General features: G+C 34.1%; 1 protein-coding gene and 1 long non-coding RNA gene across 5 annotated transcripts in view; one reads left to right on the forward strand and one right to left on the reverse strand.

Moving 5' to 3' along the window:
• LOC150098918 (uncharacterized) overlaps positions 1 to 27,418 on the reverse strand; it is a 359,215-nt gene that overhangs the window by 162,883 nt on the left and 168,914 nt on the right. For 2 of the 3 annotated variants that reach the window (XR_016549532.1, XR_016549531.1), the window contains one exon: positions 22,324 to 22,415. This is a non-coding gene — a long non-coding RNA (uncharacterized LOC150098918). Of the gene's footprint in view, positions 1 to 4,522; positions 4,684 to 22,323; positions 22,416 to 27,418 lie in introns of those variants that run through there. The other variant, XR_016549530.1, reaches the window with a different exon arrangement.
• The window catches only part of LOC150098919 (glutamate-gated chloride channel-like), a 345,862-nt gene that overhangs the window by 143,497 nt on the left and 174,947 nt on the right, over positions 1 to 27,418 (forward strand). The gene's annotated exons all lie outside the window — the stretch shown is intronic.

Below are 27,418 nucleotides of genomic sequence, written 5' to 3' on the forward strand. Positions count from 1 at the left end.
GGGCGAGTGTATGCGGATATCAGTTTAATGTTGCAAAGTGCAAGGTTTCAAAATTTGGGAAACAAAGATGGGATGCAAAGTATAGGATTGGTGGAGATATTTTAGTGGAAGTGGAGAAAATAAAAAGAACTGGGGTGATGGTGTTAGGGACTTGAAATTTCCTGGACATTTTGCAAACGTTGTGAGGGCCGCACAACGGATTATGGGAATGATGCGGAGAACACTGACGTGTAGAAGTAAGGATGTTATGATTCCATTGTAAAAGGCTGTATATGGATTACTATGGTCGCTTGGTTTTCAAAAACCTTACGAATTGTTGGAGAGGATTCAGAGACGATTGACTTAGTCGGTTTCTAGTTTCTGGAATGTGAAGACAGATTGAGAGAATGCAAATTACAGAGCCTAGCAGATAGAAGGAAGAGAGGAGATATGGCGGAGATACATAAGTCGGTTACCAGATTAACGTGGATGAGATTTTTCATGGAATATCTGGATACAGATGGAGAATGAGATGCCATCCCTGAAAGTTGTATAAAGTGGGGTGCGAACAATGGTGTGAGGAGTAGTTTTTTTTTTTTGCATGAGTGGTGGGCGATTGGAATGTATTGCCTGAGAGTATGTTGAGTGCGGAGCTAGTGAATTTATTTCAGTCAATGTATGATAAGCTGTGCATGCGAGAGTGGGATCTTCCCCAATGAGTCGCTTGACTCCAATAGAGGCCGGTTGATAATAAATCGTACAATTTATAAAACATGAGAGCTGGAAAAATGTGTTACTGAATTTCGAAGGTGAAGAAATATTAACCAAAATATTTTAGCATTTCATAATAATAAAAGGATAAAATACTTGTAGGTAAAAGAAACCGATGAACACACGTGAAAAGTAAAAGTATACGATGATAGCTTGTTCCCCGGTCGAAACATAAGCAAAACTAGGTAACCCTGTGTGTGGTACGTTGATGGCGTTCCAAAAGAGACGCCATTCGAGCAATCGACACGCGGACGAATTAGAAACCAATGCGCCGCCACGCGGAACAATAAAAACTATTATGCGAATAACTTTTCATTGAAGTTGCTTCGGAGTTGTTTTTTTCTCAGTAGATTTTCTTGAAACGAGTTTGAAATATTTTAATTATGTTCTTGTTTATTGCTGTTGTGTATTTACTTTAGTGGATTTTTCTTTTTTCTCTACAGTTTGTGTGTGCCTGTTATATTAGGAAATGCATTTAAAATTTTTTTTATGATGAATGCGGTATTGTACGTGGTGTGTTTTTGAGGTTGAGCCGGTATGTGTATATTTCAAGCTCTGGGGGAAAATGATTTCTTTATGGAGTTGGTGGTGGTGGGAGCATGAGTGAGTGTTGTGGAGAGACGGTATAGTAGTGATTTTGAGATTGGGGTCAGGTGTATGTTATTTATGTGGAGGGCATCTCTTTGGGAGCTGGGAGAAAGGTGTTCCTTAAACGAGGATAGCATGAGTGTAGTATTTCTGACATGGGGTGATTGCATCTGTCTGTTTTGAAGGCGGTGGGAACAGTGGGGTGTTTTAGATGCAGGATGGTTGGATGCTTTTTAAGGTTGGGTGAGTGAATGTATATTCGCTTAGCTCTCGAGAGCCTCAAGCCAGGAGGCGTTTGGTTCTTGGTGCCCGCGTTTCTGGTATGTTTTCGAATTTGTGTGTGTTTCAGTGATGATTTGTTTCACTAACTCTAGAACGATTAGGTTTGCTCTCTAAGAGTTAGAAACCCGAGAACTAAACATGACCATCTAAAAAAATAAACAAATCAGTAAAAAACACCCAAACACAAATACCAGAAACGCTGGCACCAATAACCAAACACATCTGGCCTGCAGTCCTTGAGAGCGGACCTAATGTACACCCACCTTTTCTACCTCAAAACATACACTTCTCCTGCTGTCACCCCAAACATACACACCCACCCACCCATTTAATTCCACTTTTAAAAACACCTGTTCCAGAAAGCATCCTCGACATACTATGCCTAAGAAAAATCTTAATATGCTGCTCGTCTTCTTTTACGAAGAGAAAATGCGGTTTTTTTTGTATTTTATCAGGTTTATTTTTGTTGTGTACATTTTTAATTATGTCAAAGTTATTTTATTACTGATTTAAATGTGTAACATGCGACATTTTTGTTCTTATTTTTTACTTGGTTTGTTTCCGTTTTTTAAATTCGAGATTTTCGAAATTTGGCGCGCCATCGTTATCTTTCGCATTGCGGCGCACTGATTTTTGGCGTCCGCGCCGATTGCTCGAAAGCGTTACATCCGGATACGTCATCAACGTACTGACCACATGGTCACTTGTAGAAAACATTAAGAAAAATATTAACGAAGAAAGAGCCATACCGTTTATTTCAGTAACGTAAATTATATAGAAATAGTGAATATTAAACATTATTTCAAAGCCAAATACATGTAAAAGCTATGAAAGGTTCGTAATTTTGACAACAGTTGATGAGAATACAATCCTGGGCATTGGGGTTGCCTTAACTTGCACTACTTAAAAGAACACGAGAGCTGCCCAAGCGTCCGTATATAAGTAAAAAGGTCTTCTCCGAAAACTAAGTCATTTAACTCATTACTCTCGATCAATCGAAGATGCTCGGCGATGGTTCTACTCTGTGACTGACACACCCTACCACTGAGCAGAACAGCTCATCTCTCACGGAAAAGCATCCGCCGAAGGGTTACGATAAAGGCCATGTCAGTAGAAGCTAACCATAGACAAGCATCTTATAGCATGCAGTGATCGAGACAACTTCGGCAGAGACCCCCCCCCCCCACACCGTAGGAACTTAAGAAAGCAAAAACTGTTAGTCAATACTAAAGCAGTCCAATGTCAGAGAGCTGTATTTTTCATAAGTGACTCTCAGTCGGTGCGTAACAGTAATCAACAAAGAAAGATACATACGTCTTTATTTCGGCGACGTAATTTATACAGAAATAGTGGATTGTATTCTCATAAGCTTTCTGATCAAAATTCCGAAACTTTCGTAGCTTATACATATATTCGGCTTTGAAATGTTGGATTATTTAAAAAATATTAAAATTTGAAGAAAACTAAACGATAATAAAATGAGGAATTACAACCAGTAAGGATAACACATTAAAATTACAGCCATTAAATGAGCCGAATAATTAAAAATAGAATGCATGTAAACAACAGCAAATTAGTTAAAACTTGGAAAACAAATAGAAAAAGATGGACTAACTGACTAATTTGAAATGTCGAAAAACAATAAACTTAAAGCGGAAAGATTTTAAGGTTAAGCTATTATCTGAATATGGTAATAATGATCAAGCTATCATCTGAAGAAGATCTCGCATGAAATAAAGTACTGTTAATCATCTTAGCATGAAGCTCTAACAAAAAGAAAATCTGAAAGCCAGAGAAGGCACTTGAGTCTAACAAACTATGCACAAGAATATAATTCCATCATTAATTCATTCACATTTGTAATTATTTTTTCGTAACCACAGAACGTAATCATAGATGATTATTTAATTGCTCATGTAAGAACCCAAACTGCGGACACCATATACGAAGAAGCACGTACGAAGATACTAACTAATAAACTTATATCCACTAAACTACAATATTCTAGGGTATCTGTAACATCATTTCTCATTCGACATACACAAATAACTCATTGTTAAAAGCTGTTCTCTATGCCAACCGGAAAATTTAAATTACATTTTTAATGCTGAATTTGTTTTTTCCGCAGTACCTTTACTGACTTCGAAATGTCAAGTTAGCTCGTCGAAGATCGCACAAGAAGAGTTTTTATTTGCTTTATCGTTAAAAGCATCTGCGGCCAAATGGCTGACTGAGTTTAGTTTGTTGGGGCTACTTGTGTGCGGAAGTGTTTCATAGTGAAGTCTCATTGCAAGAGGAATACACTGTTGCTACATTTAATAGGAATTCTATTGAACAAAATGGCCTATTCACATTGTTATGCAAGCATTTCTGTTCAAAGTTGTTTTTAACATATACCAATTCAAATATAACGCTTTCACTCATTAACCCGGAGCAAGTTGACTCACTCGAGCCTTGGGGGCGCGGGGAAGTCTCATTTACTTGTATGTTCTTCGGCACTTTTTTTTTAATGCAGATAAATATATTAAATTCATTGTAACTTTAATAGTTACTGAAATTAGGTTAATTGATCCATTAGATTGTTATCATTCAATATGATTTTCTTAATGAATTTTAAATATTAAGTTGCTTAATTAAGTTTGATATAAATTAATCAGATATTTTATCCCTTGTGAGATAATGTAATTTGCCAAAATCCTTCTCAAAAATCTGAAATCATTTAAGGATCCCTACAGTAAATTAGACAAAAACGTAACTTACATCTCATGTCAGTGACTTGAGGAAAGCAATTCAATCAGAAGGAGGGAAGGATACACTACCACAGAAAATTATCTAAAAATATAGTCGTTGTTAGTTTAAGACATAATCGCAAATAATATTTAAGAATATTGGCATTACTTACAATATTAAAATTGGCAAGGCATCTATTTTCAGACGAGGCGTGATAGTATCTGAATCACCTCCAGGATCAATCTTCTCTTTGTCATGATCTGATATTATCGGATAATCTTGAAGAGCTCCCTTTTTTTTTTTTTACAGCCGAAATGAAATCCACTATCAAAGCTGAAAATTAATAATTTGAAACTGCTGTACTACTAAAAAAAACTTAAAGCACAAAAACTCAGGAACGATATCACATGGCGCTACATAATGCATTGTTTACTGAACAATTAATAACGGGCACTTTTATTTTACAACTCTGTAAAAAATAACTCACCCCCCTCCCTCTTCTTTTCTCTTAAAACTGTCCGGTGTAGTCACCTGCCTACAACAAAAACATTCTCACGCCGTGTTGCAGTCCTCCAAACACGTGACTTTGAATATTTAAATACTCACACAAATAACGATTTTACTAGACAACTAACGGAAAAGCAACAAAAGAGGGAGTAGAGGAGAAAAGAGGGGCACGTGCAAACTTGAATTATTGCTATATAGGCGAAATGATATCCTCCGCTGAAATTATTATGAATATTCTAAATATCATTGTTTCACCAATGATTTATACATGGAAGAATACTGTTTCAAATTTCGTGTGAGAAATTAGATTAAAAAGTGGACGGAACTAGATCTAAGGAGATTATGAAGATTACAAATACATCGTATAGAGTACTTCAAATTATTTTTACACTTTTATGAAATATGAAATAATTTGAAAAAAAAAAAAACTAAAAAAAAACACTGGAAGACCTCAGAAATCAAACTTATATTATTAAGCAGAGCACCTGTGTCAAAGTTTTATATACATGCATTCAGTTTGGACAGTAATTATTTTGCAGGCGTAACCGAATTACATCTGTTATTCTTATAGCAGTCATAAGCTTGTAAAGTTTTCTTTTAGGATCTTCCATAAATTGTCAAATTTGCGTGTAATGCTGAATATTTTGGGCTTTAGAAGGGATGTTTGACGAACTATGTCTACAATATATTCAGTTACTGAATATATTGTACATAGGATAGGAAGGTCTAAATGATTAATCCTCGAAATCACAGATTCCCAGGTATTATTCATTTGTGATCCCGATCCAAAGAAACCGATGATTCCACATTTTTAGAACTCTCTGAATAGCAGTCAGATATGGATTCATTAACCCACAAAATACAACTGCTTCCCCCACTTGAGCTCTCCTACCATTGTAGCGTTTAGTGATATCTTGAAGTACAGACAACGTTGTTAAAATGTACCTTGCAGGGCTAGCTGGTTGACCCAGTGGAGAAATCGATTTACACTGTTCAGTGTGAGACCACCACTACCACCCTGCTTATCGGAGGCCTGAAGCGACCTTAAGCAGTACAATTTTGGTCTCTGGAGCTAGAGTATGTTTCCCAAATTATCTAATTCTTCGCATATTCAGGAAGCGAAAAACGTACAAGAGGTTTACAGTCTCTCGTGGATGATATTTACATAAAAAGATGGCTAGGGTCGGAGAGACGTCAATTCTCACAAGTATATTAGAATTTTTTTTGAAAATTCGTAATTCTGCAAGTTCATTTTACGAGTCTTTTGGCATGTTTTGGAATTGTTTAGGCACACTATTCCATATGTGCAACATCTATGGCATTTCATCTGTAAGATTCAAATAATATAAAATGCTTAATGATCTTTATATTTACAAGTTTCTTTGAACTTGTAATTTTTTAGCTATTTCTCACTCACGAATGTGATCAGTGGTTAAACTGCGGGTTTTCTTTTTTGGCGTTGGCTTTGTGTCATTCTCGAGTTTAACCTTATCATTTACTAATATTATACACAAATACATTAGCTTAAATTGATAAGCCAAATTTCCCAAGATACCACTATGATATCTTCGTGGAAATTGCTTTGTTGATGAATTATTTACACTGTCATTTAGATAATGATCGACAGCTCACGCAATGAATATGAAAAACTACAATTAGGAAGAAATGGGAGTATAGTGTATCGAGTTCTTTACAGGGGAAAACTTAGCAAATTTCCCCTGTTATGTTGGGTATCCCTAAGCACGCCAAAGAGGATCGTTTCCGAACTCGAGCAGTAATTCCAGTTACTTAGCTGTATTTTAATATGAAAAAAGAAAAAACATGGCACTGCGTACATACAAATTATGGTATATCCAAGAAACATTCCATGGTGAATCAGTGTTTTTGCTGGGTAAAACAAATATAAAATTACATTTCAAAGTCACTATCCATTTATTCACACTACTGTAAAGGTTTTCAAACATTTCAGTTTGTTTGATGATAGTATAAAGTTTCATATATCTTCTTCATGCATTTGTTTCAAATGCAACACGAAAGTAAGTAAAAAAACTGTATTCTGCAATAATATAACGTGATTTCTATTCTAACCTAACAGGAGTTACATCACAGAAATCGGTGATGTAAATCTTAGATTAGAAGCAATCCCATTTCTGGATTGCTTCTTAGGCCGATTTATTTCACTGATCGTCATCATAGTTGAGTTACCTTACAGTAAAATAGATAGGCTCACTTATATAATGAATTAAAATACAAATGTAAAAAAACTCCCACTGGGTGCGGCATAAATGTATATCACTACTATCTTCTTATATTTAAATAAATATTAATATGGAAAGCTATGTACATTTAAACTGAATTCTTTCAAAACTGTTCGGGTTAATAACATCCTGATTCAAACGGTCACATAAAGACATATATTACGGCCATACATGCCGTAAGAGAAAAATTCTTATTGTGCGCAGCAGCGTATTGTTCTTTATTGTCACTGCTAAGACGCCATTTTATTTGTGCATTCTTGGTGATTTGCCATTTGGCACCATCAAGAAGGAAAATAAAACATAAAGTCAATGGTGTTGTCCTTAGAACATATACCAAATACAACGTTCAGATTAACAAAAAAAGAGCTGATAACAGAAATTCAAAACAAGTATATTTCTTTGCAGATTAAAATTATTTTTATTTATAGTTTGAGTTAATTATCTCAATAATTAACATTTCATTAGATAATCAATTACACAAACAACCTAAAGTTATAGCTAAATAATAAGATCTTGTTCAATGAGCAAGAACTGTCAACTACGTGTGTTCTTCGTCTGATTTATTCTGTTTTGAAGAGCAGAAATTGCAGTTTACGAAGAGAAAAAGTCCCTAGCACACTTTCTATGAGACTAGTGAACATCTTGAGCTGAAAAGACCGTATAAAGATTGCTTACATCTTAGATGAGATTCTAAACGAGATCTTTCTAAGCAAAGGGCAAATATCTCATAAACCTAACTATTCTGTGGAGGCACTCTGAATTACAGCAATCATCGGTTTTTATTATGAACACCAAAGGTTTTATGTAGCATGAAATTTTATTTGAGAATTTGAAACAGCATTTTCTAGAAAATATTCTTGTAAGAAATTCTCAAATAAAAGAACTTGTTCGCGAAATGTTTGCAGTAAAGGATAAATCTCTTCAATATTCTACTAATGACATACATCACGTGAATGATATAACATTTCTGCAGCTATTATGAAACATATTGAAGATTTTACTAATAAATTTTTCGGCATTATTTATAATAAAATACAAACAAAATAAATGAATACAGCAATACACTAGCCAATCCAAATTAATCATGTTTGATGCCTAAGGCCTCATGCAAGGTCACAGGGGTTCCTCTTCCTGGAAACAAGTTTTTCATCCTGCAAGTAGACCTACTGGTAAGAGAAGCTATGTGATTATCAAACACACCACACATCCTACAGATGGAATTAAACGCTCTCACATAGCATTAATTTGAATTATATGAAGCCAAGTTACTTACCTGTGACAATCCATTAAGCACGCTTAGGGAAGAACAGAGGCTTCGATTATTTCAGATGAACAAAATTACGATTAGGTAACAACGATGTCGGTGATGTCTGAAATGTATAGCTTTATCGCTTCATTAATACGCGATCGAAAATTGTTTACATAACCGAGATAGTCTTTTGTGGAAATAAAGCTGTTTCAAATGGCATGTAATTATGTTTAATTCTTCTTCCTCAAATACCGTATCTTCATCTCATAATTTTATGATCAAATCCCCCTCAAGCTCATGAAATTAAAAATTCTCGCAGAAGCATATTAGAAAATATTAATTTTACGAACTCTTTTACTTAGAGTTCTTGCCCTGTGTCGAAGTAGTTTAAAATATCAAACTATTTACAGTTAGTTTTGCCCTATCCCTTCCCCTTTATTTCAGCTGTTCCTGTCAAGATGCTCTTTTCGTAATCACCGTTGTGTGTGTGTGTGTGTGTGTGTGTTGCGAGGTGACTGCCAAGCGATCTACCATGAGTCTAGTGGAATGGGGCCAAGTCAGTTTTTTTTTCGAGCGACAGGCAAGCATTAACCTGTCGGGAGATCTCTGAGGTACACATTGACAAATATTCTTTTGTTTCGTATCAGAGTACTTACATATCAAACTGGTTGGAAGATAAAATATCTTTTCTCGTATAGGCTCGAGATAAAATATATTTAAAATATATGAAGATTTATTTCTCTCAAGTTTTGAATTTTTTCGAAATATTTTTACCTGTATCTGATTGATCAAATTGGAGCATTTCATACAGTAAAAATGGAACGACATAGCTTGCACGCCAGCAAATAGCTGTTTATGAAGAAGTGGCTCAATTTCAGTTAGAGATTCCTAATCTGTCTTTTGCGTCACTTTTGATTTAAGACAGAGCGGGATAGTATCACTATGAATTTGCAACTATATAATATATGGGCTCACACGAGTTTGCAAATTTCCCATTGTAAAGTGCATGTTGCTTCATCTAAGATACTGTTACTGAAGTATAATTTTAGGACCATTTATTAATAATAACGCATATGAATAGACATTTCAGTATCTTTGAATGCGTTTAAAATTATTAGTTGCACACACACACACACACACACACACACACACACACACACACACACACACACACACACACACACACTTTATCCACCATCTTATAAAAGGCTGGGTTTTCTCTTTAATGCAAAAGTACTTTTAAGCTTTATTATCAAAGAAAGAGGCAGATGTAAATTTCGGTGATATAAATTACATATAAATAGTGAGATAAAGATCCTACATTATTTCAAAGCCGAATACATGTAGAAACTTTAAGTTTCGAAATTTTGACAGAGAGAGCTTAAAGATGAAACATTTAACGTGTACTAATAAAATGCGAATACACGAACGCCAGGGCAGCGCTTGTGTCTTAAATTTAAGTAGTCCAGCAACTCCAGTGCCCATGATTGTAGTCTCATGAGCTCTCTGGTCACCATTTCGAAACTTTCGAAGTTTCGGCACGTAAAAACTTCAAAATTTTCTACACGTATTCGGATTTGAAATAATCTTGAATCTTTAATATCACTATTTCTATGTACTTTTAAGCTATCCCTGGACATACAAAAACTAACTATGCTTTCACACATCATCAGCAGCAAGCAAAGTAACAAATTGTACATTCATTTAGTTCCAATTACAAACATACGGGTAAGACTAACCGGGAAAGAAAGAGAGATCCGGAAGACCAGCAAGGGGGAGCATTTAAAAAAACGAATGATCTTAATTTAATATAATTACAAAAGCAAAACAGTAATATTTCAAGCATGGAATATTACTGTTTTAAACACTAATTTGAGCTACTCAGGGTCAGTAAAATTACAAGTAAAGCTGCTTAATCTGGTTGCGGTCACATGAAGAAATGAGTGGCATGCGACCATCGAATAATATGACAATGAAATATAGATTTGTGTTTAAAATGAAGCCTATTTTTAATATAATAAAATTATACAATTAGACCCCTCAGAGAAATATTTCGTTTTCCTCCTTCACTGCGTTGTTAATTTTCCTATTTGGTTAGCCTTTCAGCACGTTATTAATTTGTCTTTCACGGTTTATTTCTTGATCGTTATTGTAGTTTGTGGTCCTTTAGACACATATAGTATTGTTAAAGCATAAGGAGATATAATTAGAAGAATGTACTCTCGAAGCAGTAAAAGCCGGTATACGCGGATTTTTTAAAGTAGTTTAATACACTGAACTGCAGCACATGATTTGCTTTGGTACTGTTTTTTAATTGTTTAATGGGTGGAATTAATTAAATTAATGAAAATAATTAAATTAAATTTAAATTTAATTCCTTATTTAATGGATTAAATTCATTAAATATAATTTAATTTATTTAGATTAGCTTAATGTTTCTCAGGTGGCAATCTGATGATATACTTCCACTGACTGCATGTTTTACAGTTTTTACGGTGGTATGAAGCCAAAGTAAAGGTCACATTAGTGGTGAAAGATTACTCTTCGTGAATATACAAATTATGCCAGCAGCAAAACGGTTTTCCTTCCATCTCTTATAGCAAGTTTCCGCTGGATCCAAGAAACATTTCATACCCCCCCCCATCCCTTAAACTCTAATAAGTTACGGTTTCTTAGTATGGCAGTTCGGCTATGAAATCACAGTTACCAAATCGTTAGTTTAACATCTGACAGTACATTTTTTCGGAGCTTTCTGTACAGTGAATGTAAAATTGTTTTGGAATTGTTTAAAAAGAATAAAATCACACACTCAGCAAAGAGTTTTAAATGAATTTATCACATCTACGATTAAAAACTTATTCTATTTCAAATGCGCTGCTAACTTTTTTATAGCTCAGTGCATAAGTTTAAATTATTTGCTTGTGCATAAAATTTAAATCTTATGCATGAACAAGACAGTGGCTGTCCATGTGACATACTCACCCTTGTCACACTTAATACCTTTATTGTATGAACACTGAATATGGTGATATTTAACGTGCGAACTAAATTGATGGAAATAATATACAAAATTAAATTAATTCAAAATTAAGATCTTTTATTAATTAAACTCGTTTGAAAAAAAATCATAAAAAAAAGTTAAAATCCACAGGAAGAAAATCCAAATGAACACTTTTGGCAACATAAAGTCGGTGAATAAAAGGATACGCAGAAGAATACGGAGCGATATAATAAACGCATACCATTCAGAAAGGGAAAATAAAAGCAGAAGGAAACTTTCTTGCGTTACTTGCGTCTGCCATTGATAAAATCGACCTGGTTAGTTTGAGTGGATAGCATTTATGATCTCTAACAGGTTGTGGGTCAAAATCACATTGCAGCATGGATGTGTGTGTGAATGTTTTTTGGTGAATGATTTTCGTAACACCACTGGGGAATTACAGCCTGCTAATTGGAGATCTATAGTGGATTGAAAATATATCACGTTTGTTATCTTGAGCAAGGAAGTTTCTGGATTATCTAACGCTCAGCCCATCAATTGTAACTACAAGTCCGAAAGTTTTACAACATTTTGTGGGTAGAATAAATTAAAAATAGAAGGGCCTCATATCGGTAAACACATTCGAAATAATGAGGAATTTGAAAATTCAAAGGTTAAATTGCGACTTTATATTAAGATTAGTCTGCAATAAATTATTTATATAATAATTTTATCAGTTACAAATTGCTGAAATTATTTGAACAGGAGGATGATCTACATTAACAGCACTCTCGTTAGTAGTTTTTATTGTTTACCTTTTATTTTGTTTTCTTTGTGCAAAATGCCTCATGGGTAATCAACCACCTCTCTTGAATTAATAATTCTGTTGCATGTTCTGGAATTACTTAAACAGCCTCTTTTACAGTAATCGAACTATGCGGATACCAGTCCATATGAAATCCAGTTCATAAACGATATTTTTGTAATACAAATTGATCACCATTCATGACGACATGTTCCATTCAAAATACTTTACTTTGGCAGCCACGTATGTTTTTCCAGCGTGCGTAATCCTAGAAGCCATTTTTCTTTTCCCCCTTCATGTTTAAATAAAACCCATCACAGCTGTCTTCATTATTTCTTCCATTTTTAGGAAGAAGAAGAATCACACATTCAGCAAATAGTGGTTGACGTAAACATGCACTTCCGTGTTTGGTCAGTTACATGATGCTAGAAATGACTTTGTGAAGGCCCAATGTCGTGCTGAAATAGCGAATCACTTGAAGCCTGCAGTATTAGGTTCTTCTACAGAATGAATAAACTTTAACACTTTTTGTACTTTAACACATCCCACTCATCTTAGTCACTTATCGCAGAATTTTTGCCATGTTTGACTTTATTTCGAAATAAGGGAAAATGTCCTATCGTGATATTATCTTTAATACTACTTCAGCATTAAATCACAAGAAAACAGTTGCACTGAATAATATCCCTGTATACCTGTCTCATCACTTTATAACTATAATGGTACATAATTTAGCATCTGCTATAATATATATCGCTGGAAAGTTATTCTGTCAGTCTTGTAGTATCCATTCGCATTGAAAAACATATTCGTATGTATGTTTTTCAATTATTTGAAGCAAAAAACATGTGGTCAACGGTTAGAAAACAGGTGTAATGTTTTTGTGATTGTCGACTTGAATTCACATCCTTCCATAAAAATTCATGGGAGTCATGAATGACTGTCAATTTGATTGTATAATTAATCGGTTAGGAGTAATTTGATTCACTAGTTGTTTATTTAATGGATAGCAACTTGTAATCAACAGAGGGGTAGTTAGATCACGTCGCCTTGATAACTATTTAACTCACAGTTAGCACGGTATTTTGGCTGATATTGCAGTATCTGTTTGATTTCTTTTCTCTCTGATGAGCATGAATTCTAATTTAAGATCGTCTATATGTAAAGCTTCCTGGTTTTCCTGATCCGGCCATTTATTCCACTACCTTGTATACGTTGCCATTCAGCAAACAAACAATATGCATGGATAGTACAAAATTCACTCTTTTTTATTCTTCGTCCAACCAGTAATCGTAATTGTAATGTTATAAGTAAACTCAATGAAAAATGTAAATGAAATTGTTGATGCATAGTTTTGCAAAACTGTTTCTGTAAAACTAATACTGTCTCACTTAATTTCATACGAAATTAAGTGAGAGAATGCTAATACTATAATTTTGACAGTATTATTATCATCATCAAATTCCTGACATGTACCCTCAAGGGGTTACAGGACATGATAGTACTACATGAAAAACTTACATCACCGCTAACTTCCTATCTACAATTTTCCTCCAAATCAGTCTGTTACCTGTCAAGACTCCAACATTATCAGATCTTATATTTCTGTCTTCTAAGGCACTTTTTACAGTATTAGTCCACCTATATATTGGTCTTCCTCTGGGTCTTTTTCCTGCCAACCTAGCAAAGAACACTTGTTTTGCTAATCTTTCCTCGCCCATTCTGTTTAATTGACCATACCAACTTGAGATTAGCTCTGCTAACGCATTCCTGGATGCTAACAATGTCAAGTTCTTTCCTAATATCCTCGTTTTAATATGATATCGCCATTGATGCCATCTGTTCATGCTCGTAATCTTTCTCAGGATTCTCATATCTGCGGTTTCTAATTTTTGGTCAAGTGTTTTGTTTCTAACCCAGCTCTCAGATCCATAAGTTAAAATTGGCTTGAACACTGTCTATACAGCTAATTTAGTGTTTTGACTAATTTCTCTCTTATTCCATATAAAAAATATAAAATGATGGTACAACAAGACAGAATTGACAGTATTAGTAAGCCTAAATTCAACTATGAGAAACTGTTAAATACCTTTCCGTTTTCTTAACCAATAATTACGTGGCTTTTCTAATAAAATAAAAGTTTTATCATAATGAATATTGTTATAGTGATGTGAAGTCTTTATAGCGAATAAATTTTTCGCGATCATCTGGTACAAATACTAAATAAAAGAAATGATTCCGTGCTTGTCAAGAAAATTAGAAACATTATTTCAATATCGAGAAGAACCATTATGTACATTAATGTGGATGTACTATAAAAATATATCTGTCACAGGCGCATCGCTTACCTTTCCCAGACGCGGTGCAAGAGGCATAATTGTTTGAGAAGCATAAACTCTATAACATTTATCAAATGTTTTTTTTCTTTTTTAAAACCAAAAACATTTACCGTTCAGCAGAATGCTGCGTGTTTATAAATTCTACTCAATTTTCAAAAGAATAAATATGTCACAAATATGACTACTTCTACTATACAGTATATCTTTTATGCGGTCATTGCCCTTTAGCTAGGTACATGAAATATCTGAAAATCTTTACTAACACACGCAAAATTCTATACTCATGTTGCAGTCGTATTTCAGCAGACAAGGACACGCACGAATTATAGGACATTACTATCGGATTTGCTACAGGCATAGTGGGTGGGAGCAGAAGCACAGCCCCAAAAGTAGCAAATAACAATTTGACTGTATGGATTCCATATTGTGTCAAGATATCTGTGCCAACATCTCTGTTGATTCAGAGTCCATTACTTTCGGTGATGAGGACAATGGATAGAAGAGAGCGTATGTCTAATTATAATGCCAATCTACACATTCTCAACAGAGGAAGATCTGAGAAATAGAGTATATATATATATATATATATATATATATATATATATATATATATATATATATATATATATATATATATATATATATATATATATATCTGTCTTGACAGATTGGTGCATGATCATCTCAAAGGCGGCAATGGCCTCTGGATATAAAGGTAGCACTGTGCATGGTAGAATGCTGCCTGTCTTCAGAGCCTTTATAAAATATTATTATGATGTGAATATTGTCATAATAATAGAGAGAGAACATGACAGATGCGTGACCCCATTTTGATATCTCCAATCTTTACCTCTGGCATGAGCAGAGAAAGGTATAAATCTCCCGTAGCGTAGCTGCGAAGATGAGGGGTCAACTTCCTCCGGGTAGAGAGAGAGAGAGAGAGAGACCCTGGGTTCGAACCAGTCTAGGACATGACATGGAGGTAAATTTTTCTTCCAGCAAACCAAACGAACAGGTCAGAAGACACTCGTGTTAGAATACATAATATACTAGTCCTCTCAGCCTTAATTTCTTCGGCTGTACTTCCAGCCAATAAGAATGTTGGTATTGACTGGATTCCAAGATGCCAGTCAAATGGAGACTAATACCACTATCGCTTCAAATATAGTACAACTGCTGAACCTCAAATTTCTCAGAAAGTGGTTCGATTTAATTTAGTTAATCTAGGTTTACTGGAAAAGCAAACTGGCGCATCTGCCTTAAAGTTCTGTCTCAGATTGAATAGCTCTAAAACTTTGTGAATTATCTTTTTGTAATATTTGTTTCTATCATGGTTATTTAATTCCACATACTTATGCGATGGCAGTTGTCACTGAAGTGTTGGTTTCCAGAAAGTGCTAAGGAGGCATCCCCCTCGCTTAAAGGAAAAAATTACGAGACATCGTTATATTATAATGGTGTGATTCCTATCACAAAGTAGCGTATTGCTTATGCAGTCAGATGTAGAAAAAAATAATGCAATGGATTTCTCATTTTCTAGCCAAAGATATACAATACGATTAATAATGACATGATTATAATCCCGAAGTAATTTTTACCGTTCGCCATCATTTTATATGTTACTCTGTTTACAGTAATTTAGTTAACCATCTAGTTAAGTTAACAATATACAGTTTCGACTACATTTCTGAATAGATGCATTTCACACATATATAACATTTTGGAATATTCTTAAAATTGACATGAAAGAATTAAACCAAGAACCAGTAATAGAAAAAATTAAAAAATATAAACATAAATGGATGGAACACGTTCAAAGAACGAAAACAGAAAGATTGCCAAAACAAGCCTTAAAATACAAGCCATTAGGAAAACGAAAACCAGGACGTCCTCTTAAACGATTCAACGATGACTTCTAAGGCCGGAACAGGCCATGCTAGGCCTAAATCCTTGATACGCATGATGATGGTGATGATGATGAATATTCTTAAAAATTACGAAATTTAAGTGGGAAATAAAAAACATTGACCCACTTGCATTTTCTTCTTTGAAAATCTAGATTAGCTTCTCATGACTTTTCATCGCTGATTTGGTTATTTTGTGCACGTACACTTTTTCTTTCTTCAACACAGCTATAACAGTGAAAATTTGTTTTTTAAAAAAGAAATTTTTGTTCATTCTTTAAAAAAATGCATACATAGTTATTATTATTTGGATCATATATTATAAAATTACAGAGTGAAAATGATCTAGCGTATACGTATGATATCTAAATACATATGACATCTAAATTTCCGTATACACCGGATTCAAAGGATATGCACGAACACCCTGATACAAGGCAAATGCACATGAGCAACCTGTTTCTTAATGTTATAAATGCTTAAATACTGTGAAATAAAACTAATTAAAGATGATTAAACTATTGCCGCCAATGATTCTCAATTAGCACATTTTTTTATTTTTTGTAGGGAATAAGACAACGATCTCTTTATTAAGTTAAAATAACTGCAATTTCTACTTTGTAGAAAAATTCAACAAATCTTTATCTCTAATAGAAAGTCTGGGTCGTTAAGATTATATTTATGTTCAATAAATTAAAATAAAAACGACTTTTCTCTTTTTTCATGAATTGAAAAAAAAAGGAAAAAAAAAAAAGAGGAAAGCAGGGTCATAGCTACCGATACACGATGAGTATGCAGTATTTGGAGAGTGAATGACGGCTACTAAATCCACCAAACGAAGGCTGCATCCGGAGAAAGATGACGAATGGTATCTCAGAACGTCGGATATCCGCCGTTCTTCTGTGGTTATTGCCTGCATTACTTACTTGCTTTCAGCAATGAGTTATTAGGTTAGGGCTAAGAGAAAGAATAAAGAAATCTTATTTGCCAAAGCAAATCAAGAAAGGTGATTGCAGCTAAAGTAGGCGTTAGCAGTGGTCACGTTTTCTATAGTTTATTTTGGTATTGGAATGAATAAACAAGAAATGTATAGTTTGTATTTCTTCGAAACTAATAAAATTACTATCGCGCTAACTCAGCGATTCGTGTTTGTCAGAATTATGAAGAGCTGTTATTTTAAAACGATTGTTTAAGATTTCATTGTATAGTTTTATCATTATGTTTCGTATTTTTCTTGTCAGATTTAATACAGCTTATTATAATACAAGAAATGGTGCATGTTTTCATTAACGTTCTCCATTGAATAAGTAGATGTCGAATCTAGTTAAAACTATTTGATTACTCCAGAAAAATTTCATCTTTCCAGTAATATTTCCTTAAGTAAACTTTTTACAGTATAAATAATACTTACATTTTCTCGTTAATTGTTTCAATTTTTATTATTTACGTGTAGAACCGCCTTTATTACTAGAGGCAAAAAAAGTCGCAGGAAATGAAAGCATTTGACTCTGTTACGGAGTTGATTTACTACTATTACAAAAATATCAACTACTGAACAATTTCATTTTATACAAAAAACATACTTGTAAACCCTATTAAAGAATAAGGATGATTACAAAAAAATTGTAATAATCAAGAATTCGTCAAAGAGCTTGAGTATTCTCATGGCAACTTTCGTAACCCTTGATCAGAAAATGAAAGACTGTATTAGGTTCGATTCTACTTATCGACGACAGGAACATTTTATAGTTTTTTTTTCATTTGGTTCAATCAGACTTTAGCTCAGGTGAGGATTTTTTCTCGAAAGAAACTCGGGTTTTAATCCCTACAAATCAGAAAAGGATCTGCAGAATATATGCAATATCCGTACACTAGTATAATACCAGTCAGGATTAAGAGTAATCTATTCGTAGTCTCGTCGCCTTTCATCTAGCACGCTGGAAAAATGTACTCAACTTAATGAAAAGGGCGAAATACTACTGAATGTGACAAGAACAAGAATTAAAGGAACTTACTTAAACTATAATTTATAAATCTCCAATATCAAAAGTGCTGCACATTACACATCACGAACTTTGACTAGTTAAGTTTTCATAATCTGCTCTTACAGAAAAGAGAACTATGTGAGAGCATTCGGTAATCGCGGAAATAATCTTTTGGAAAATTATATAGAGTCCTGCAAATCTATCGCTTCAGCCGTTAAAATCAACCTGATCAATTTCAAGGATATTTGGAATTTGATATCTCAAGTGCTCGGAGTTCAATTCAGTTTGTTTGAATCCAAAAATTCATTTCAAAATTTAATAAAATCCACCTACAGCAGAGTTATTATTATCATTTCGAAATGTTTGCCACCTTTTGTTCCCTACAAACTGTTCGACTGAAATAAAAATTTGAAGTGGTTAAATAAATTTTGATATCGGTTTCGCATACCTAATTTCAATAAAATGCATCTAGCCAAAGTAAAATATAACTTTGGACAGACAAAACGATTCTAATAGTTACATGTTTTGCAAAACGCACCTGAAAATATGCATTTGGTAATAGCATTTATTGTACAGTGACATCAGTCTTTATCAGAAATTAACCCAAAGTTATGTGTACGTACATTAAACTACTTTGGTTTAATGTATTGTACAATTTTCTATACATAATAGAAAATTTGTCTATTGGATATCCGGAATGAATCGGTTAAGCTTTTAAATCGAGCTTAAAATAGTATAATAAAATATATTAAATTGAATTTTGTGAGCTCCAATGCTTTAGGGAAAAATTATAGTATTGGCGGCATCTACACTACTTGAGGTCTCGTTTAAAGAAGGGGAAAAAAAGGTCTATTGAATTTCGTAGATATAGGCGCATAAAGTTGAAAAATTGTGTATAAAATATACAGATTTTAAATTTGTAGATAAAACAAAACTATTATTTTTATTAATTTTTTGCTGAATGTTGCAGCCAATAAAGGACAGAAAAAGAGGTTAATTTTAAAGGTGAATTTGTTAACATAATTGGTCTTCGAGGGATGTACAGTGATATCATTGCATATCATCTAGAAAAGATACCTAAGTTCAAGCCCAGTCGAAATTCTGTGTCAACTGTCAGTGAATGGCTAAATATAATGAGTTCAAAGATTATCCACCAGATGCTGATTCAACAGTTGAATTTCAAAGAGGAGAGGAGGAGAGTTAATAAATGTGTATATTTTCTAACCAATTACAGTGAAGTAAAAATACTAATAATATATGAATAATCATAAATAAGCTTAATGAAGTACTTTCAAACATAAGGTCGAGGAGCTACTGCAAATATCTGCTGGCATTTGCTTTAAAACTTTTGAAGACAGGATACATCAGTCATACTGAGTTACTGGTTGTAAATCGTCGTCAAAGCGAAGCTATAAGACCAGTGTATTATGTTTGTTAATCGGCAACGTTGTCTATTTTGCGGAATGAAAAACCTGAATTTATGGAAGAGAAAAAATTTGCCTCCCCCGTATGACAGAGACTAACTCACTTCAGTTGAAAATCCCATATAAAGGTTCTTCGCGTCCTAAACGGAATGCGAGCCAACTCAATAATAATGAAACTAATAAATAATATTATTTTCATCAATAAATTAGAATGGAGATTTCTGATGAAATTTAACACCAGAGATATTTGATTACCTAAATTCCGAAGCAGTAATGTTGAACATTACATGTTCATCTTTTTAGGAACAGAGATATTAATATTTAATGTTATTTATGTTAATTATTAACATTAATAATTAATGTTAATAATTAAGTAATATTACAGGTTAACTTTTGAACCAGGAATGTAATTATCAAAACCTTATACATATCTAATTTTATAAATCCTTATAAATCTTTCATGAAAATTTAATAAATATATAATATAAATCCTTTGTAAATCTAACCCATATATAATTTAATTATCTAAACTCATCCCAACCACGTCATTAATACTAATCCACTATAGATTTATAGTCTCTCGCGGATGGGAGTCATATTTAAAAATATTAAAGCAATATTATTACTGTTATTATTATTATTAAGAGACCTCCAGGGAGTCAGAGACTCATCGAGGGAGGCCACATACTACACACACCAGCTATCATACTTATTCTTGAATTCATTCACACTGCTCGCACTCACAACATCCATTCCAATCACGCACTACCCTGTGAGAGAAAAATCTAGCCCTCACACCCTTCTTGGCGGCCTTCATTCTCAGCTTCCAAGCATGCCCTCTCGTCTTTTCCCCACCCTCCATAAATCGAAAAATTCCATCAATTGAAATCCTGTACGACCCTTTCAGAAGTTTGTAAGTCTCAATCATATCACCCCTCTTTCTCCTGTTTGCTAGTGCCTGCAGTCTACAAATTCTCAATCTCTCTTCATAATCAGTATTCCACAATCTTCTTCTGGTTCCCATCTGCCATACGGCCGCGGGAGGGTAGCTAAATGCTACCATTCTAGGGAGAGATGATTATGAGCAAGGTGGTTTCCCGTTGCCTTCCTTGCCGTAAGTATTTATGACTGTAACCTGTGTGTTCACGGGGCCGGTTTGCCTACTTGCGGGATGAAAAACCCCAGATAAACTGGCGGAAAAAACCCTGATTCCACAATACTGATATCACTTGGACTATTGCGCACAATAGTCCAAGTAAGGTCTTATCAAGGCCTTGTAAAGAGGCAAAATAACGTCCATATCTTTACATGTGAACGTTCGTTTCAGCATTGCAATTATCTTTTGAGTTGTATTTGCAATCTTCGCCACATGGCTTCTGAGCTTCAACTTCCTATCTATTAACACTCCAAGATCCCTAGCCTCGTCAGTTTCTTCTAGCTTAATCCCACCAATATAATACGGCATTGGATTACATATTTAATTATGCCGAAATGAATGACTTTGCGTTTACTGACATTGAACTGACACCCATTTTACCATGCCCACAATTCCAGCCTATTCAAATCATTCTGCAAAGCTGCATATCAGCAGCATTCCTGATTACCCTACCTATCTTTGCAGCATTCCTGATTACCCTACCTATCTTTGCATCATCAGCAAATAACTGTATGTCGCTTGTCAAATCCTTCCCAATATCATTAATGTACAGACTGAATAACAGTGGACCAAGTACTGATACTTGTGGTACACCACTTGTTACCTTGCAGACTCAGATCCCCCGTATACCACTTTTTGATATCTGTCAGCCATCCTCTTATCCATGCTAATATTGTATAACCCAAACCCATTTTCTCCAATTTATGCAGCAGTCTGCCATGCTGTATTCTGCATATAATTAGTCAACAAGGGGGGGGGGGGGGGAAGAACATCCACATTTCTTTAACTATTATTATTAATAGTTCGCTTATATAATTATTAATTATATAAGCGAAGACATTCTTCTGTCTGACATCTCAAAGAGTTTCTTGTCTGCGATTCTCTCTCTCTTTCTTACTCTTCAAAATTAAATAACTATTAATCAATTTTTGATTTCACGCCAACATTTTGTTTTTAATTTTTACAGCAAAAATATTTTGGAACAAATATATTTTATACTTTCAAAATTATAAGTGAAACTGAATACCATTTATCGGCATTGTGAATTTAGAAGGAAAATACTAAAAGAAAAAAAAGTAAAACAGCAGACCAAATTTATTTCTCAAATTCCATACCTCTCAAAAGTATTTGAAGTTCTGTACATTGTGGTCATTAGTTATGCCATTCATTATGCTGCTTCGTTAGTTTCTTTCCACTCACAATATTCCCAAATTATATACATAACTGGTTTGAAAAATAATCTCCATGAATTATTCTGGAATCTATTGTTTCCAACTATCAGAACAACCACTTCTGCTAGTGCCTTTGCTATTGTCTATTCAGTACTCTCCTTATTTCGTTAGGTTTATCTCATTTTTAGATCTTCGTTCTGCAGCTGTTGTCTTTTATTTGAATTTTTAATTAGGATTTCATTACCTGGGTGGAAGTGGCGGCTCATAAGAATTTGTAGTGATGTGGCTGTAGCAATAAAAGTAAAAAAAATCAATATGGATTGAAAAAATTATGTCATTAATAAAACTAAAATATAACAGAATTCTTCTCTTCGTTCATTTCTACAAAGATATAAATTAAATGCTAGAATTAAACAGAAAAAAGAAAAACTGCACAATATTTACCTACGATAATGACAACTACGTTAATTTGGGTTGTTTGTGCTCGTGCAGTAGCAACGTATCTTGGGCTGCAATGCTACCAGACCAAACTGCACGTAAATCACGCGTTACCCCTACTACGTTATCCCCACTAGGTAGCGGTTTGGTGCGGTCTGCATTGAATGCAGCTTCAGCGTTGAGTATACCAGCCAGTACTGATACTAACCCTAGCCCGCACACCACATTGACTATTAAAAAATATAACTATTGATACAAAATGAATTATATAAAATACTATCGAGCGGTATTGTATTACAAACAAGAAAATAACAGTTTTTTGGAACAGAGATAAATTTATATAAATATATAAAAATTTAAGAACGGCGATAATAAAACAGGAACTTTCATTTTATACTGGAGTGGGGCTGCAGCCCTTATGGACGAGCCGCCACTGATGGGTGGACTGTTTCGGATTTATTTGGATTATCTTCAACCGGTAGGAAGAAAGTAGCTTGAGCTGAAAAGAGTCAACTGATACTGTCTTATGATACTATCTTCTTGATTGTATTTATGTTCCTATAATGATGTTATTTAGTAACTAATCTTGAGTTTTCAAAGTTAATGCAATTTTTCTTTCTTAGAGATGGCGTTTCTAATGGTTGCTCAATAAGCACTAATAATTGAAATGATTTTGTTTAATACAAACACGAACTAAATTTGTTGTAAACTATATTCGTATTTTAGCTTTTTCATTCTCAATCACCTTTTGGTCAACTTTAGGCTTCCATATATATATATATACACAGGGTGTCCCAAAATTCACGCAAGATTTAAATTTAGCGCCATTTGTGCGGTAGTAAAGTGTTGCCAACAAGAAAAAAAAAGACAGCGTGACAGCTGACAGTTCAGGGTTATTAAAAATGGAGCGCTACACGAAAGAACAACGCATTTTCATTGTTGAGCAATATTTTAAAAATAATGAAGGTTTGGCAGCTACAGTTCGCAATTTTCGTACAAAATATGGTCGGAATAGTGATTTAACTTCATCAACTGTTAAAGATTAATTAAAAAAATTCAGGGAAACTGGATCAATTAGTGATCGTATACACTCTGACCGTCCTTCAACAAGTCATTCAACAGAAAACATCGAAGCAGTTCGTGAGAGTGTAGCTGAGAATCCAGAAACATCAATTCGGCACCGAGGTCTTGAATTGGGCATTTCTAGAAGCTCTCTACAGCGTATTCTCACGAAAGATTTGCATCTTTATGCTTACAAAGTTCAACTGGCTCAAGAACTGAAGCCTACTGACCACACACAGCGAAGAGAGTTCGTTGAATGGATTATGGAACAACAACAAGTGGATGCTTATTTTTCGAACAAAATCATCTTCAGCGATGAGGCTCATTTTCATCTTGATGGCTTCGTTAATCGACAAAATTTTCGCATTTGGGGTTCAGAAAATCCACGAGTGATTGTTGAGAAACAAATGCATCCACAACGTGTCACTGTTTGGTGGGGATTTTGGGCTGGAGGCATTATCGGTCCATTCTTCTTCGAAAATGCGGCTGGTAAGGCAATAACAGTTAATGGTGCTCGCTATCGCGACATGATAATCCAGTTTTTTGTGCCTAAATTGCAAGATATGGATGTGGACGACATGTGGTTTCAACAAGACGGTGCCACATGCCATACAGCCCAAGAAACAATTCAATTACTGCATGAGTCATTTCCTGGTCGTGTAATTTCCCGTTTTGGTGATCAGAATTGGCCGCCCAGATCATGTGACTTAACGCCGTTGGACTTTTTTCTTTAGGGTTTTTTGAAGTCTAAGATTTATGCCAACAAGCCCACGACCACCCACACCTTGAAGGAGGAAATTGAGCGCTGTATCAACGAAATTCAGCCACATTTATGCAAAACGGTCATGGAAAATTTCGACAAAAGAGTGCGTATGTGCCAACAAAGCCGTGGAGGCCATTTACCCGATATGCTATTCCATGCATAACCCTATACTGTATACTTTATGAATCAATAAGAAATTACAATTTTTAATTAAAAACCTGTGTTTTCTATCAAAATTACTTCTTGCGTGAATTTTGGGACACCCTGTATATATATATATATATATATATATATATATATATATATGGAAGCGTTAAATATGAATCATTATATAACTAAAAAACCGAATGTGTTGGAACGTTACACAAAAATACAAGTAAAACAGAAACACGTGGAACGTGGAAGCTGACACATGGTTCAGTAGGTGCGCCCGATAGTTTTCAGGGGAAAAAAAAATCGACATACCCATCATATATAAATATATATTATGCTATACGTTTTGTACATTATGCCTGTATAGATTTCATAAATATTATTATCTGTCCGATTTAAAGCTAAAATCAAAGTGTCATGACAGACACTAAGGCAAAGGAGTTCTCCAGTAACTCTTTTAAGTTTCCACATATATTTTGTATGCATTCTAGCTCCATGACGACGAGTGACGACTCACGTATTAGGACTTAGCAACTACAGTAATCGAATGTTTTCCTTAAACATTCATAACTACCGGAGTGAATGAAATGAACACAGTCAACATAGACTTCAAAATACATATGTATAAACAATGAATAATGCTTCTAATCTAGAAGACCTGTTCCAGAATGAGTAGAGGTTCTGGTACATATAGTCTATTATTGAATTTATTCCTGCACCAAATGAGAAATAGCTATCTAAATGGAACATTTTGAGGAAATACGTAAATTGAAAAGATTTAAAAACTGCAAATGTGTGATCAGATAAGGTATTTATCGCAAAATATATGAGTGCGTTGTATCACTTTAAATATGGGTAGTATTAAGACAGCAAAATGCACATTTACAAAAACAATATACAGTATATGCTTTCGTGTTTGTGTAACTGAACAAGCACGTGTCAAGTAAAGAAATCAGTGGCGGATGTTTCCATATCCTGTTTGATCCGAAGGAATAACGTTACAATTGTCGGGCGATGAGGTCAACCCAAAATGGATTAAATTTCAACGCCAGTTCCGTGTCTGACTGAAAAATACGGATCGACGGTGATATGTGTGTTAGTGTTGGTTTCGGTAGGTGATTCATTGTTGTGTGTTGTTTACTAAAACAAAGTACTTTTACACTTCACTTTCGTTCGCATTCCTGGTGTCTCCAGAAAAAGTCAGTGTCTACTAGTCCTTAAAAAGGTGAGTTGTTTTTTTTTTTAATCGTATTATTAGATCTCACGTTTGCTTAATTATTTCTTCGCTCAGAGATATTTGCTCAGTATTGCCTTAAACATATTCAATATTTTATTTTATTATTCCAAGAATGAGATGACATTTAAACTTTTTGCTTTCCACTTAACATTCATCAGTGTGCGATATAACATGACACATTTTTCGTAATTCGTTATACTAAAATACATTCCTCAAAACCATGAATTCATTAGTTATTTTAGATCCGTTGTCAGAAAACTACTCGGTTTCAACTTCAGCATATTATAAATTAATATTTGACTGAGTTTTGCATTTGTCCAAATTCCTTAACTAAATGATGGATTGAAACTTGGAATGCACAAGTAAATAGAACAGTAGGCAATGAAGAAATCAAATATTATCATCATCAAAATGTTTGTTATAATTTTGCATTAAAATATTTAGGTATTAATTAGATAACTTAAAATGTTAAAAAAATGAATATTTTCAAATAGTAATAAAGTGTCAAACGTTAATTCTCGAAGAAAAGCTAGTTTTGTTGCCACATGCAAGATATTTTTATTATTTGAAGATCTTTTTATTCTTTTCTTGAAAACAGAAAGAAGTTCGACTGCGCAAAACAAACGCATGCTACCCGATGACAGTCAGGCTCTCTCTCTCTCTCTTCTTATCTATCACACATGCTGCTATCCCATAAAGTGCTCATAACAATAATACAGAAACGTCTCGTACCGTTCCGAGGTGGCCTTTAAACATTACAGTAATTCGAACAGCAGTTTAGTTCCAGTGTTGTCATAGTAACCGAAAGACTACAATCAATGTCAACAGTGCAATATCGTTAAACTGTCCAAGAGCAGATATCGCACAAAACAGAAGTCAAGAGCATTTCTTTCATAGTATTTGTGTTCATTTAGGAGTCGCATATCGAGACATCTTAAAGAGAAACTCAATTGTAATACATTTGTCGCTTCAGAACATAACAATCACTAAACTATTCTTGGGGTAAAGACATGGATATTCTTAAATCATGTTTAATTGGTGGCACCAAATAATAGTTAATACTAAAACATATCACACGCATTCAACAGTATTAGTACTCCAGAGAAACCAACTTTTCTCTCTAAATTATTTTAAATGATTTAAGTATATATTTTGACTTTTATACATTATATACAACTGCTAAGTCCTTTAACTGATTTTCGGTAATGGTAACTGCTAAGTCCTTTAACTGATTTTCGGTAATGGTAACTGCTAAGTCCTTTAACTGATTTTCAGTAATGGTAACTGCTAAGTCCTTTAACTGATTTTCGGTAATGGTAGTTGAATTCTGTTCACGACAGTGACAGTTTAAAAAAAATCAAATCTAGAGACAGACAGAGAGAGCAGATTGAAAAAAAAACACTCATAAATATGAATATATAACAAAGGTGTTATATAAAAAAAAACTCCTATCTCAAAGTGTATCCTTTCGTTGAATAATTCGCTTAACATATTGATTTTTTTAGATAGAATGTTTTCATTCTTTTCATTATATTTTCGGTTGTTAGCTAGTACGGGCACAGATTTACTTGCATATGTGTTAAACGGTTCAAGACAAAGCACAATACTTTTAGTGCCTCGTAATCATTAATACAAA

This window comes from Typopeltis vanoorti, chromosome 15 (assembly GCF_054136105.1).
Source record: "Typopeltis vanoorti isolate ZY-2024b chromosome 15, IOZ_Tvanoo_1.0, whole genome shotgun sequence".
NCBI classification, from domain to species: Eukaryota; Metazoa; Arthropoda; class Arachnida; order Uropygi; family Thelyphonidae; genus Typopeltis; species Typopeltis vanoorti.